This window comes from Hyperoodon ampullatus (genome assembly GCF_949752795.1).
Source record: "Hyperoodon ampullatus genome assembly, chromosome: 3".
Classification (NCBI taxonomy): domain Eukaryota; kingdom Metazoa; phylum Chordata; class Mammalia; order Artiodactyla; family Ziphiidae; genus Hyperoodon; species Hyperoodon ampullatus.
In genome coordinates this window covers 179,035,546-179,048,707 of record NC_136916.1, presented here as the reverse complement: position 1 = coordinate 179,048,707, position 13,162 = coordinate 179,035,546, and positions in this window count along the sequence as shown.

The following is a 13,162-nucleotide window of genomic DNA, read 5'->3' as shown; positions in this document are numbered from 1 at the left end:
CTTATCTGGCCCCAGGGTGCTTCCCCTGCCCAGTGGACAGAATCAGATGGGGACAATAGGGTGGGTGGGGACAATTCCAGACCCTGGTCATTTCTAGCCGGCCCACAGCATCGGGAATGTGCCTGGGGAGGGGGGCTGACTCAAGGGGCATGTCCACTGCCCACCCAATTCTGGGCAAGACCAGGGCCCTGTGGGGAGCAGCCCTGCCAGGCCCCCGTTTCTGTGGGTCTCACTCTGTCGATCTGGGTGCAGTGGAGGACCAGTGTCCCCAGGCCTGTGGCTCTGGGAGACTGACCGGGATGGAGCTGCAGGAGGTATGATCGCCGCCCAGAGAACATCCCCCGGAGGCCGACGGGTGACCCAGCCCAGAATGACCCCCAGACGTGCCCTTCCCAAAACAGAACAGCGGGACAGGCGGGCTGTGCCTCTGTGTCATCACCACACCCACCGAGCCCTCTCCCTGGGGCCCTGGGCTGTGACGCTGTCCCCAACCACAGACCCTGGGACTGGCCCCCAGAGGTCAGGGGCAGTCCAGGCTCTTCTGCGACCATGTATGGCTTGGATCTTATATTTAGCGTGTGAGAAGGACAGCGTGGAGGGAGGCCTCAGGGGCAGGGCACGGCCACACCACTGTGCCTCATGCCCAGGGCCTGGTGCCAGCACTGCCCACACCGACCCTTGGCCTCCCACCACCCGGCAGGCGGGCACAGTACGCCCCCACTTCACAGGAGGGGACACGGAGGCAGCACCCAGGGAAACCAGATCACGTGCCCGTGGCCCCAGAGATGGAAATGGCAGAGCTGAGGTTGGAGCCCGGAGGGTGGCCTGAGGCCCTCGAGATGCTGGATGTCCAGTGCAGCGTCACCCTAAGGGCTGCTGGCCCTGGTAACTTAGAGGGGAGACCCGCGGGGCCACCTGAGGTCACAGGAGACAGGCTGGATGGGGCCAAGGGCCCAGGTGCCTGTCCCCGGCGGGGCTCGCGGTCCCCGGCGCTCGCTGCTGTCACTCGCGGAGGTCCTGCTCCCCCTCCGCCCGGGTGAGGGTCTCGGGCATCCTCCCTCGAGCTTCCGGAACCACCGCCCTCGCCCCCGCCTGCCCGGAGCTCAGAGAAGAGCCAGAGGCCTCCTGGAGTTCCAGCAGCCCCTCCCCTGTGTGCACCAGGAGTCCAGCATCCTCCCCCCACCCTTCATCCTCCACCTGCCCACCTGCCCACCTGCCCTGCGGGACCCATGGGGTCCCTCCAGGAAGCAGCCTGGCTGGGGGGAGAGAGGGCTGACCCACAAGTGCCCCCAGCTCTGACCCTCCCAGCAGACCCTGGCCGAGCCTGTTCCCTCACCTGCACCAGCGTCGGGCTGCTGGCAGCATCCTGAGGGGTGGGAGGCGAGGGGCCTGCGGGGTGCTCCTCAGCCCTCCCCCAGGGGCCCCCACGGCCTGGGTCCTGTGCTGGGCCAGGCCGGCTGGAGAACCCGGAGCCCTCCCCGTGACTGCACCCTCCCAGGCCCGGCTGCCTCACACCCCCAGGCACTCACCCAGATTCGCAGGACCTTCCGGCTGCCTCGGCCCATCGACTCTGGGCCCCGCCACCGGCTGGCCCTCACGCTCTCCTGGCTTCTCATCACTGCTGACCCCTGAACTGCCCGGTACCAGCAGTGGCCCTGGTCCCTCCCAGGCAGCCTCTCAGTGGAGGGGAGGGGGCCACTCCCACCAGCACCACGGAGGGCACGGCAGACGGACCTCGGCGCACACCGCCACCCGCCGAGGGTGCTGCTGCTTAAGGAGGACCCGGGACCGACCCTCCCCTCCCCTCCCACCCTGCCCCCACTGGCCCGAGTCCCTGGCTGTTTGGCACAGGCTGAGTGGACAGAGCGCGAACCCTCCCAGGCCAGCGTCTGGCCTCCAAGTGTCCTCGCCAGCCAAGAGCCCCAGGGGTCCCTGGATGCAGAGGCAGCCGTGTCACCAGAGCCACCATCCTCCCAGTCCACACCCAATTCCCGGGCCCACCGGCTCGCTGTCCTGAAAGACCCCCCCACGGGAGCCCTGGGTCTGCGGGAGGGGAAGCACAGCGGGGGACCAGCCCTGCCCGCCACCTGTCCACGAAGGATCCTATGCCATGTGCCCTGGCACCGAGCTCTGCCCCAGGAGCCGTGTGGGGCAGCGACGGTGTGCAGGGCTCGGCTGGCCGCGGCCCAGTGAGCACAGGGCATCCAGCTGGGAGAGCAAGCTCAGCTAGGGACCCAGAGGCTTAGGTGGGGTGGCTTTTCTCCCTCGGTGATGCCCACCAGGTGGCCCATCATCCAGGGCCATCAGGCCCTGGGCCAAGGACATCTTCCTAGAAATGTTCCAACTGGTTTTCAGGATAAAGACTGAATACATAAATGGACCACGACCAGACCATATATAAGCATGGAACTCTGAGCCACGGCTGCAGCCACCGGACCGGGCCACCCAGCCACCATCACAGGAAGCAGCCCAGGAAGCAGCCTGCTCCCTCTGCGCCAGACCTGCAGGAAGGCAGACCTCCATCTCTAGCGACAGCCCAGGAAGCCCTACAACCGCCCTGTGACATCCCCCCACAGCCGGGACCTGATCAGTAACCCACGGCTTCCATTGTTTTTGTCGTCGCTTCCAACTGGGGAAAACCAGACGTGCCCCCAGCCATCACGTGGACGCCCCGCGTCTTATGGGCCATCCAGCTTCCCAGTCCCACAGCCCCCATCACGACCAAGGCCCCCTTTTTCCTGTAAAGAAGCTTTCTGTACACAGAAAATATTTTAACATATTAACATATATTATATAATATGCATGTAGACGGGTATGTCTGTATGTAACGTTCCATGTCTGTAGGAACCAGCCAGCAGACAACTCCCTGGCTGCAGCAGCTTGGAATAAACAGCCTTTGCTTGTTCCCATCCGGGTGGTGGCTGAGCACTTCCAAAGGGAGCACCGGAGGAAATCAACCTTTACTGCTCCCAGGAGCACAGGCTGTGGGGACGGCCCTTCCTGACAACACCCGGGCCGCCGCGTGGGAGGGAGCGTGGTGCAAGGCTGGTGCCTCCTTCCTGGGCTCACCGGCTGTGCGCCCAGGGGAGTTACCCTGCCCCTCTGTTCTCCATCTGTGAAGTGTCTCCGAGGGCTGCAGTGGGTTTCCGTGCAGACGCTGCACCCGGTGGGCGGAGCGAGCGCGCAGAGCTCTCCCAGCTCCTGTCATCCTGTCCGTGGTGCCTGCCTCTCTGCCCTCGGGCCCTGCTCAGCCCTGGCCCACGGCACAGCCAGTCCAGGCACCGAGACCTGGCGGCCCGTGGGGACCAACCCAGCATAGTCTCGTCAGGGCGGGGCGGGGGCGGGGCCCAAGCTCAGGAATGTTCCCAGTTCTTCGGGGGGGGGGGGGGGGGGGGCTGGGGTGGTGTGGTGGTGCAGATGAGGTGGGTGGCCAGCCTGCCCAGGGCAGGGCAGGGCCTGCACAGGAATTTGGAATGGCAGACCTTTTTTTGCAGCCAGCACGGCAGGCTTAAGAAGAACACGACCACCTGGGGCTCCCAGGGGTCCAAGTTCAAGTGGCTCAGGCCAGCCCCTGTCCCTTGGCAACTGAAGCACCCCCATTTGTCCTCCGAGCAGTCCGCCCCACCCCTGCACCAAAACTACAGGGGCAGTGACCCTCTGCAGAGACACCCTGAGGCTCTGACATTAGTGGGATGTTGCCCGTGGATCTCTAACGTTCACCTTTTTTCTTCCATTAACGTGGAGTTTCCACGTGGACAGGGTCATGCCTTCCCCTTCGCACGGGGACTCCAGAAGGTAGGGTCTCCCTCAGAGCTCTCCTAGGGTCAGCCCACCGATCTGGGTGTCCTGCTCATGGGCACTCGCCCAGCCCACACAGATGCCACTTCCTCAGACACCCATCTGGCTCTCCTCCCGCACCTGGCCAGCCTGACATGGTGATGCTGGCACCTCCACCCGGGCACCCTCATGCTTGGGCAGCTGTGTACTCTCGGGAAGCCACCACCCCTGCTTGGCAGTCATCAAACTGAGTGCGCGCGTATGGCGGGGGCAGGGTCAAAGCTGGCCTCCCAGACCTACCAGACCAGCCCCTGCAGATGGAGAAACTGAGCCAGAGAGGGTGAGCCGGTCCAGGCAGGCACTGGACACCGAGCTGTGTGCTGGGCACGGCTGCTGGGAAGCCCTGCACGGATCCATCGGACTCTGAGCAGCGTGGTAGGCTGGGGAAGCCCAGACTCGGGGCTAAGCACTTGGCACCTTGTGGAGGTGGGTGAGGCCTTCTGTTCCCCAATCCCTACAAGGGCTGGCGGAGGGGCTCTGGGGCTGGAGCGGGGGCCAGGGCTAAGGAAGGTGCCGGGGAGGGGACTGGCTGCCTGAGGCTGGGGAGACAGCTTTGGGGGCAGCCCTGCCAGCATCAGCAAAGGGGCTGGGGTGCTTCTGGGCCCGGAGCCAGCGAGGGCGGGTGCGGGTGCAAAGAGTTAGCTCGTCTTCCCCCGGGGTGGGCGTGAAACAGCAGGAGGGGGGTTCCGGAACTGGAGGCAGGGGCTGCCACACTGTATTTTTAGCTCCTACAAGAGCCCAAATTTTTCCACTGCCTGGCAACTGTTGGATTACATTCCTGGCAGCTCCTGGAGCTCAGGGGCAGCCCGGGCCCTGCCGGGTAGCAGGGGGAGCTGAGCCTGCCCTGCTGTGACCCCGCTGCCCCTCCTTTCCAGGATCTTGGCTCCTGTGTCATCTGCACCGGGCCCCGAGCCCTCAGGGTGCCTCAACTGTGTGGGTCACCCCCTGTGGGCTCACCCCAGGTAGGGGGTCCTGTGCACAGTGGGCCTCGGGGAAGGAACCGAGCATCCACCCATCGCCTGCCTGTCCCCGGGTGTGGAGTGCGCAGGGTCCTCACGGTTCCCTGGCCCGTCTCCCGTCCAAGGAGCCCTCCCGCCCGCTGCACATGCCGTCTCCAGGATGGGGTGTGAGGCCCCTGCCTCCGGAGCCCTCACTGCGTCCAGCAGCGGGACAGAGGGGCCCGCTGGGAGGTGGGTGGGCGCCAAGACATTCGCGGCAGCACCGAATTAAAACCCAGAGATGACAACCAGGATGCCAGGCGCACTGTGTGGGACTCCAACCATGTGAAATGTGACGTGTCGCACAAGACACGTGCCAAACGCTAAGAGATGATGCAGCCACGGTGAACATGGTCATTTCCGTAATTATAAAGGCACAGAGCAAGCAAAGTGACAGCAGGAGACCAGCAGCATCTCACAGAGGGAGCTGGGCTTCGAGCAGGTCCACCCCCAGCTCAGGTCCCCGGGGTGAAGGGATGGAGCTGCGAGCTGCGTCTTCTGTACAGTTAGCTAGTGGAGGAGGGCCGGCGGCCTGGGCAGCCCACTGTGCCCAGGGATCTGGAGCAGGCTGGAGTCCTGACCGACGTGGCCCGCGCACAGCCTCCTCGTTAGGAGCAGGAGCTGCTAGGAGCCGCACAGGGAGGCCCTGGGGCAGGGAACTGACTCCGGTGAACGGGAAACGCCAGCTGGAGGCGGGGGGTGCCGCCCTACCCTGGGCTCACTGGGAGGAGGGTCCCCGCAGTGCAGCCCTGAGCTGGGCACTGTGGGAGTCTGGGCTTCTGGGAAGGGGCTGGGGGCAATCTGGGAGCCCTGTTCCCTGGGGATGAGCCAGCTTGGATGCAGGGAGAGGACAGGAAGGGTGGAGGTACCCACATCAGGAAGCCAGGCTTTCGCTTCCACCTGCCCTGCAGGCTCACAGGAACCGGGTCTGTCCTCGCCTCCCGCTGTCACCTGGTCTCTGGGCCTCGGCCTCCCCAGCTGCACACGAGCAGAGCCAATGGGGAGCTCCCAGAGGGCCTGGCCACCTCTGCCAGTCTCAGGGCTCTGGCCCAGGTTCTGGGGGATCCCAGGCCGGGAGGGAGGGGACCAGCTCAGGGGCCAACGGTGACAGAGGCCACTGCCACCTTCTGGAGCTGAGTCAGCTCTGACAACAAACACTTGAGGGAAGTGATGGCTGCAGACCTGCGGTTAGGGAGTGAGCGAGGGCGAGGAACTTGGTGGCCCCGCGGGTGGCAAGGTGGCGTCTGGCCGCAGCTTCCACCCATAGGGCTCCGCTGGGCCGCACGCAGACCTCAGGCTCGCCACCAGCGTCCCCTCTGCATGGGTTCTCTCCCCCAAGACCAGACATAGCTCAGAGCAGCCTCCTCCAGGAAGCCCCGTGTCCCTCCCCCCGGCCTCCTGCTGCCCTCAGGAAAGGCCTCTCCCAGGAGGGAGGAGGACCCCTGGTGTCCAGGGAAGGGAAGGAGAAGGCCAGCTTCAAGCCCTGATCGCCCTGTGCTTGTCGAGGCCTCAGGGTCTCGGGGGAGGACATGAAGGCCACCCACTGCCTGCCCCAGGGGGCCCCCACCCACCCCCGCCTGTCCTGCGTCCCCATTCCAGGCTGCCTGCCCAGAGTAGGGAGAACAAAGCAGCAGATTGTGGCGGGGAGGGGCCCAGCCTGCACAGCCTGGCACTGCCAAGGGCTGCAGCCAGGGCCTGGGGGCAGGGGACAGCTCAAGTTCTAGCTGAGACCAGGCTCTGCTGCTGACCGGCCGCGTCCCTTGGGCAACACACAGGACCGCCGGGCCCCGGATTCCGTCCTCACACAGGGGTGAGCATGTTGGTGCCACCTCCCCACCCCAGTCTGCCGACAGACCCACGGATGCCACCTGCAGAGCGGGCCTGTAACTGCCAGGAAGTGCTGCGCCCCACTGCCTACCAGTCCACTGTGCGTGACGTCGCCTCGGCCAGGCTGCCGTGGCCGACACTGAGCTGGAATGGAGCATGCCTCTTCTCCAGTCCCCGCTCAGCATCCCTGGGCCACCCACCCCAGAGAGACGGTGCCAGGAGCCTGGCCCTACCGGGCAAGTGGGATCCTGAGCATTGGGCACAAGACGCTGTGTGCTGTTCCTTGCCAGACACCGAGGGGCCAGGCCCATCCTGGACTTGGTTTTCTCATCTGCAAAATGGCCAGAATGTTGTCCAGGGACCGTGGGTTGGCTGGGCCAGTACCATCTGCACAGGCGCCGGGCCTGCCTGGCCAGTGAGGCCCCTCCCAGGCGCTCCCCCCCTCCTCTCGGAGGTGACCTCCTAGGTCCTACCCCTGGGCCTGTGTCCCGGCCGTCCACCCCATCGCTCTGCCACCTTCCACAGGCAGCCCCGACTGCTCGGCCTCCAGCTGCACGGCCTGGCCCAGCCCAGCCCCTGGGTTGACCGCCTGGAAACACCAGGCAGGGGCCATGGATGTCCCCAAAGGGGGCGGCATCCGATCTGGGCACGGGGGGCTGGCGTTCTCAGGCCACTCACACCTGTGCAGGCGGGGCGGCGGAGCCAGGTCGGGAAGCGGGACGGGCAGCGCCCCTCCCCACCCTGGGGCTGGGTGAAGAGCAGATGTCTGTTTCCCGGCTGCGGTGCGCAGGCGGCAGTGCCGAGCTGTACATACTTGGAGCAGAAGTGGGGACACGGGCTCGGGGACATGGATGGTGGGAGAGGCAGGCTGCACACCGAGGCCACACCCCAGGGCCCCAGAGGACCGGGACCAGGCCGGACAGGGAGACTGAGACCCTCTCACCCAGCTGGGCGGGGCCCATGCTGGCACCCACGCCCACAGCCACCAGCACTTGGCGAGGACCAAGGTCAAGCTCAGGGATGGAGAAGCCCCTGCCCCACCAGCTGGGTCTGCTAGGACTGTGTGTACGCGTGTGGAGTGGGGGAACCAGCACTGTCTGGCACAGCAGGGGGCCGGGGCCAGCCTCTGCTCACACAGCCGAGCGCCGTCTCAGCGGTGACGCAGGGGAACCGTGGCCCAGGGCTGCGATGTGGCCAGAGTGGGCGGCCCGGCCCCGCCCCTCGCCCCCGACCCACTGCGCTCCCCTTTGATGCTAGGCCTCGGTGCCACCACCTGCAAAACAGGAAGCAGAAGCAGCCTCCACCTCTCCAGGCGTGTGCCTCCCACCCACGGAGGGCTTCGCTAACGGCCCCGGCCAGCCGGGCCTCCAGCCGCGCTGGCCTCGCACCCCTTCCCAGGGAGGCCTCCACCTTCCCGAGCGGGTGGGCCCAGGCACAACCTCACGGGGGCTGGTGGTCCTCCCTCCTCCTTCCTGCCGCTCCCTTCCCACTGGGCCCAGCTCACAGGATGGGGGGAGGCGGAGGGTGCTCCGGCAGCCTGTGAGCAGGGGCCGCTGCCCAGGGCACGCAGGAGGTGCAGCTGGGAAAGCTGCAGCGGGGGAGGGCGCTGCGATGGGGCAGGACGGGCAGGCGGAAGGAGAAGGCGGCCTCGGCCCTGGCCCTGGCCCTTCTGTGTCAGACAGCGCAGGGAGCGGGGCCTTTCCGTCCGTCACCCACCTGCGACTGCTTCCGCACCTCCCGCCCCCAGCCACGGCCAGGAGGGTCCACCGCCCTGATGGGCCGGCGGCTCCCGGGCAGCTGTCTGTCTGCGTTGGCTGCTCTGCACTCCCAGGTGGGTGCCCTGAGGGTGGGCCGGCACCCCCTCCCCGCATTGGGGGCCAGGGGCGGGGGGCGCTGCTTGGCCAGGACAAAGCTCTCCTAAATCCTAGGGCATCGGGCCTGGAACCCAGAGGCTGCTGCACCCACGTGCTTGCTCTTCCCGTGGGAACTGCGGCGGTGATGAGGGGTGGGGGGAGAGCCTTGACCTCCAAGTGCTCCCCGGGGGCCGGCCAGTTCTCCCCCAGCCCCCGGGGCAGCACCTCCCGCATGCCCAGCGTGGTGGAGGCCACGCTCTGGCCACCACAGCTGGGAGGGGAGCATGAGCGCTGACGCACACAGTAGGGGCTTCACAGACATCTCTCGCCAGGAGGGCTGGTTCTGTCACCGAACCACCCCGTGTCTCCGCCTCCTCTTCCCCGTGAAACAGACAAGAATCCCAAGGCCCACCCTTACCCAGGGACGGCGTGAGGCTCAGAGATCACGGTGGGAACGCGGCAGGCTAGTTCACTCGGTCCTCCTCTCCTTCACTGATTCAGCCCACAGACCCTCAGACCGTGGGGGGACTTCGCCTCCGGGTTCCTCCTCTGGGTGCCCTCAAAAGCCAGGGGCTCGAGCTCACCTCAGGCAAAGCCCCCCGCCAGGGTCCAGGCCAGGCCAGCTGGTCACACCTGCACCCAGGGCGGCGCCCCATCATCATCCAGTTACCATCCATCCCTCCTGCAGTCCCACAAACCACTAACTTTTCCAACCTGGAAAACAACTGCACTTTGATGAAAGGCAAACGGAATCTATTCAGGGTACAGCTTCCAGGTCCCAAATGTGAGGTGTGTGCAATTAGCTCCGACAGCCTGTCAGCACCTCCACAAAGCGGGGGCCCCCACCTGACGGCTAACTCTTTGCCGCCAAGGAGCGGAGCCTCAACGGACTTGCGGCCTGGATGGGTCACAGGAGGGGCAGCCCCACCTGGTCACCTGGGTTCACGCCCCCCGGCAGTGCCCCCTCCGCCTGCCCACCCGCCCCGATGACCTGTCAGCCCCGAGCTGGGGGCCGGGAACTCTTGTGGAAGAGACGGGAGGAGGAGCCTGGGCAGTGGTCGGGACGGGCCTACCGCACCACCCTGGCTCTTTGAGCAGAAAGTTGATGCCGGCCTGGAGAGGGGTGGGGAGAGTGTGAAGTCTCAGACTCCAGGCCTGGAACCAAACTCCCATCCACAGCTGCTACAAGAGGGCTGCAACATGCACTACCCAAAGCCCGCCACCCTGGGAAACACCATGACGGGGTCTGGGGCCTTGTTCTGGGTCCCCAACTCCTTCACTGCTGGGCGACAGAGGAGGTTCACGCCTGAGCAAGTGTCCCCACCCTTCAGGGTGCAGGTGGGGAGGCTGGGGCCCAGAGAAGGCCGGAGTCCTGGCCGGTTCCCACTGCCGGAGGGAGAAGTGGGCGGGGCTGGTGGGGAGGGGACTTGCTGACTCCAGCTCCTCCATGGGTGTGCCTGACCTCTGGCCTTGTTCCTGATTCCCAGCTGGGGCAGGGTCATGGCCACCTCAGCTGCTCTGACTCCTGGTGTGTGTGTCCAGCTGGGGTGGGGCACTAAAGCTGCGGTCACAACTCAGGCCGGCCACCATGCAGCCTGGGGCCCTGGGTCACAGAGGCTCAGGAAGCCAGGCAGACAAGTCTCCCTTCGTGTCTCCCCAGGAGCAGCCAGGGTTTGTGGAAGCACGGATTCCCTCCTGAGGCTATGGTCACTCCCGGGTTCCTCCCCAGGAAAGGGGCCCAGGAGTGGGACCGGAGCAGCACAGGGCCAGACTACCAGCCCCATTTTGGAGGAATCCGGAGCAGTGACGGGGGCTCGCTCCCCCAAGGCCTGCCTATGGGGGTGCCAGGGCCCCGTGTGCGCCCACCTGCATCCAGGCGGCTACAGACCCAGCAGCCCAGGCGGGGCCGCAGGCCGCCGCATGCCTTGTGGTGCCACGCGAAGTTGAAGTTTATTTCCCCAACTGCGGCTGATTCATAGTCAGGATGTAGTAGCCGCGAGGCGGGTAAATTCTGCCCGCACCGGGCAGGGTGGAGGCCCGGCCGACCCTCGGCCCACCACTCGAGGGCAGCGCTCGCTCGGGCGGCGTCTCCGCGCCGGAGCCGGCAGTCCGGGGTGGGGCGCGAGCCGGCGGGGCCGGGGCCCCGCAGGGTCCCCGCCCGGGAGCCGGGATCCCGCCGCCCTGCGCGCGGGGCTGCTGGGCGCCACCCCGGGCGCACACGCCGCTCCCCCAACCCCACTCCCCGGCCCCAAGCGCCCCCATGGCCCGGACTCAGTTTCCCCGCGGCTCCTGGCCGGCCCAGAGGTAGCGGACTTACCGGGAGGGGACGGCGGCGGAGGGCGGGTATATTAGGCCAGCGCTCGGTCCGCGTCGGGTCAGGAGCTGCGGACTGCCTGCCCACGGCGGGGCTCCGCACAGCTCGGGCTCCGGCTCCGCAGGGCGCGCGGGAGGAAGAAGAGGCACCGCCCAGCCCCGCCCGCCGGCGGCCACGTGGGGAGCGGGCGGCGGCCGGGGGCGGAGTCTTGAAGGGGGACAGGGAGAGGCCCCGCCCACTCTTGCCCGTTGGGCTGGGGCGCCGAGGGAATCTCCCCGCGTCTATAAATAACCGGGCCGCCTCCGCCGCGGCTCGACCCGTTCCCGGCCCTGCCAGTTTCGCTGTTCGTGGGCCGGGGTGGCGCTGGGGAGTGAGACACACAGAGCCGGGAAAGGGTGGGGGCGTCCTGGGAAATATCTGGAAGTGGTCTCCCCACCTCAGCCCTCACTGTCCGCCCCCTCCCTGGGCTCCACTGCTCCCCCATTTGTAAAACAGATTGACAATTACGCCTGAAGGTTAGCAGGCGAGATGAGCACACGTGGTGAAGTGTCTCCACTGTTGGTTTTGTCTTGCCAAATCTCTCCCGAGACCTGCCGTGTTTGGACCATGGTGGGGGTAGTGTGGGTGGAGAGGGCCCACGATGGGCCGCTCAGGGCAGAGGGCACAGCGCCGGGTCCAGGCGGCTTCACAACCTTGCTCCCGCTTCTCCCTGGGGCCGACCATACCCCTCGGCCCCCAGCCTGCGCCTGTGGGGTGGGATTAAGAGCAGCGTGTACAGCCCCTGGAAGTCTCCTTGGCTCGGCCCCAGTGAGGAGCAGCTTCTGGCAACAGGCCGCTGTGGAATGAGGGCCTCTGAGGGCTGGGCATGCCCCGGTGAGCCGCCAAGGAGGGCGCGCTGGCTCCTGGACACCCTCCAGCCAGGGGACGTGTGAATGTGGAGGCCGCTCCCTGCCGGGACGCTGCTGGGACTCCGCTGTTCTTGGAATGCGCGAGTCCTTTCTCCGAGGGCCGGCCAGCGGCGCCCCGACTGGCTCCCGGCCCCTCTCCTTGACCCTCCCGTGGAGCAGGTGTGGCTTCCTCCTGGAAGCCTTCTTATTCTCCCCGAGCTGGATTTCAGGCCCCTCCATGACCTCCTGGATGCCAGCAGTTGGCACCTCTGGGGGTGACACCAGTCGCTGACTCACTGCTTCCCCAACCTGGCTCCTGGCTGCAGCCGGCTGTGGTCACAGCCGGCTGTGGGTGTGTCTGTGGATCCAGTGGATGGAGAAGCGCAGGGGAGGAAGGTGGGGAGTGACTTTCCAGCCTTCAGCCTGAGCTGGGGAGGGTGACCCAGCTGGGAGAGCAGCGTCAAGCGGGGCCTCCCGTGCCCTGTACCCCCAGCTCTTACCGCCTGGGGCGGGGAGCAGGCAGAATCCTGAGCCTCCCCCAGTGGCTGAAGCGGGAGGCCTGGCTTTGGCCAGGGATCTATGGCTCGGCCACTGGGTCAGCCCTTCTGTGGCACACTCAGGCATGAGGCCCCCTCCCCTGATGGAAGAGAGGGAAAGCTCTCTTGCCCCCAGAGCTGGCTCCTGACCAGGGCTTTCTCCCTTGTGCTCCAGCCCAGGGCAGGTGGGCACAGTCCCGACTCTCCCGGTCTGGCGGATGTCCTGGATGGCACCAATGGTAGAGGCCTTACCCGAGGGTCGGTTCCGTTCACTGCACCTGGCCCCCTCCAGCATACACCCACGGTGGCACTCGCGCAGGCCTGAGACTGACCCGCAAAGAGCACGCACCCACAGCACCGTGCTTGGGCCACAGTGAGCCTGCGGAGAGCCTGTCACTGCCTCCTGCTGGGATGCAGAAAACAGATCTGGATGAGGGAGCGGAGCAGGCTTTGGGCGCTGACACGTGAGCTCTGGGAGCAGCCAGGCAGGCATGGGAATTTCCGAGAGAGAGAGAGAGAGAGAGAGAGAGAGAGAGAGAGAGAGAGAGAGAGAGAGAGAGAGAGAGAGGTCTTCCAGCCCCATGTTTGATGCCAGGACAGACCTGAGTGTAGTGAGCGGGCACTTGTGGGCCAAGAGAGGAGACTGGGGCCCACCCGGGGACCCCAAGCAGCCGCCTGGCCTTGGGTTTCATTTCCTGTGTCAGTTCAGCACCCAGAATGCTTTTTACCATTTGCCTTTTGAAATGTTTTTCCTTTTTTATCCTGTTGGGGTGCCCTGATGTGACCCCTGATACTGCTACAGAATGAAGTCAGCAGAAGTGTGACCCCATCCATTCACCCACCCACCCACCTACCTACCTAACCACCCATCCACCCATCCACCCATCCACCTACCCACCCACCCATCCAC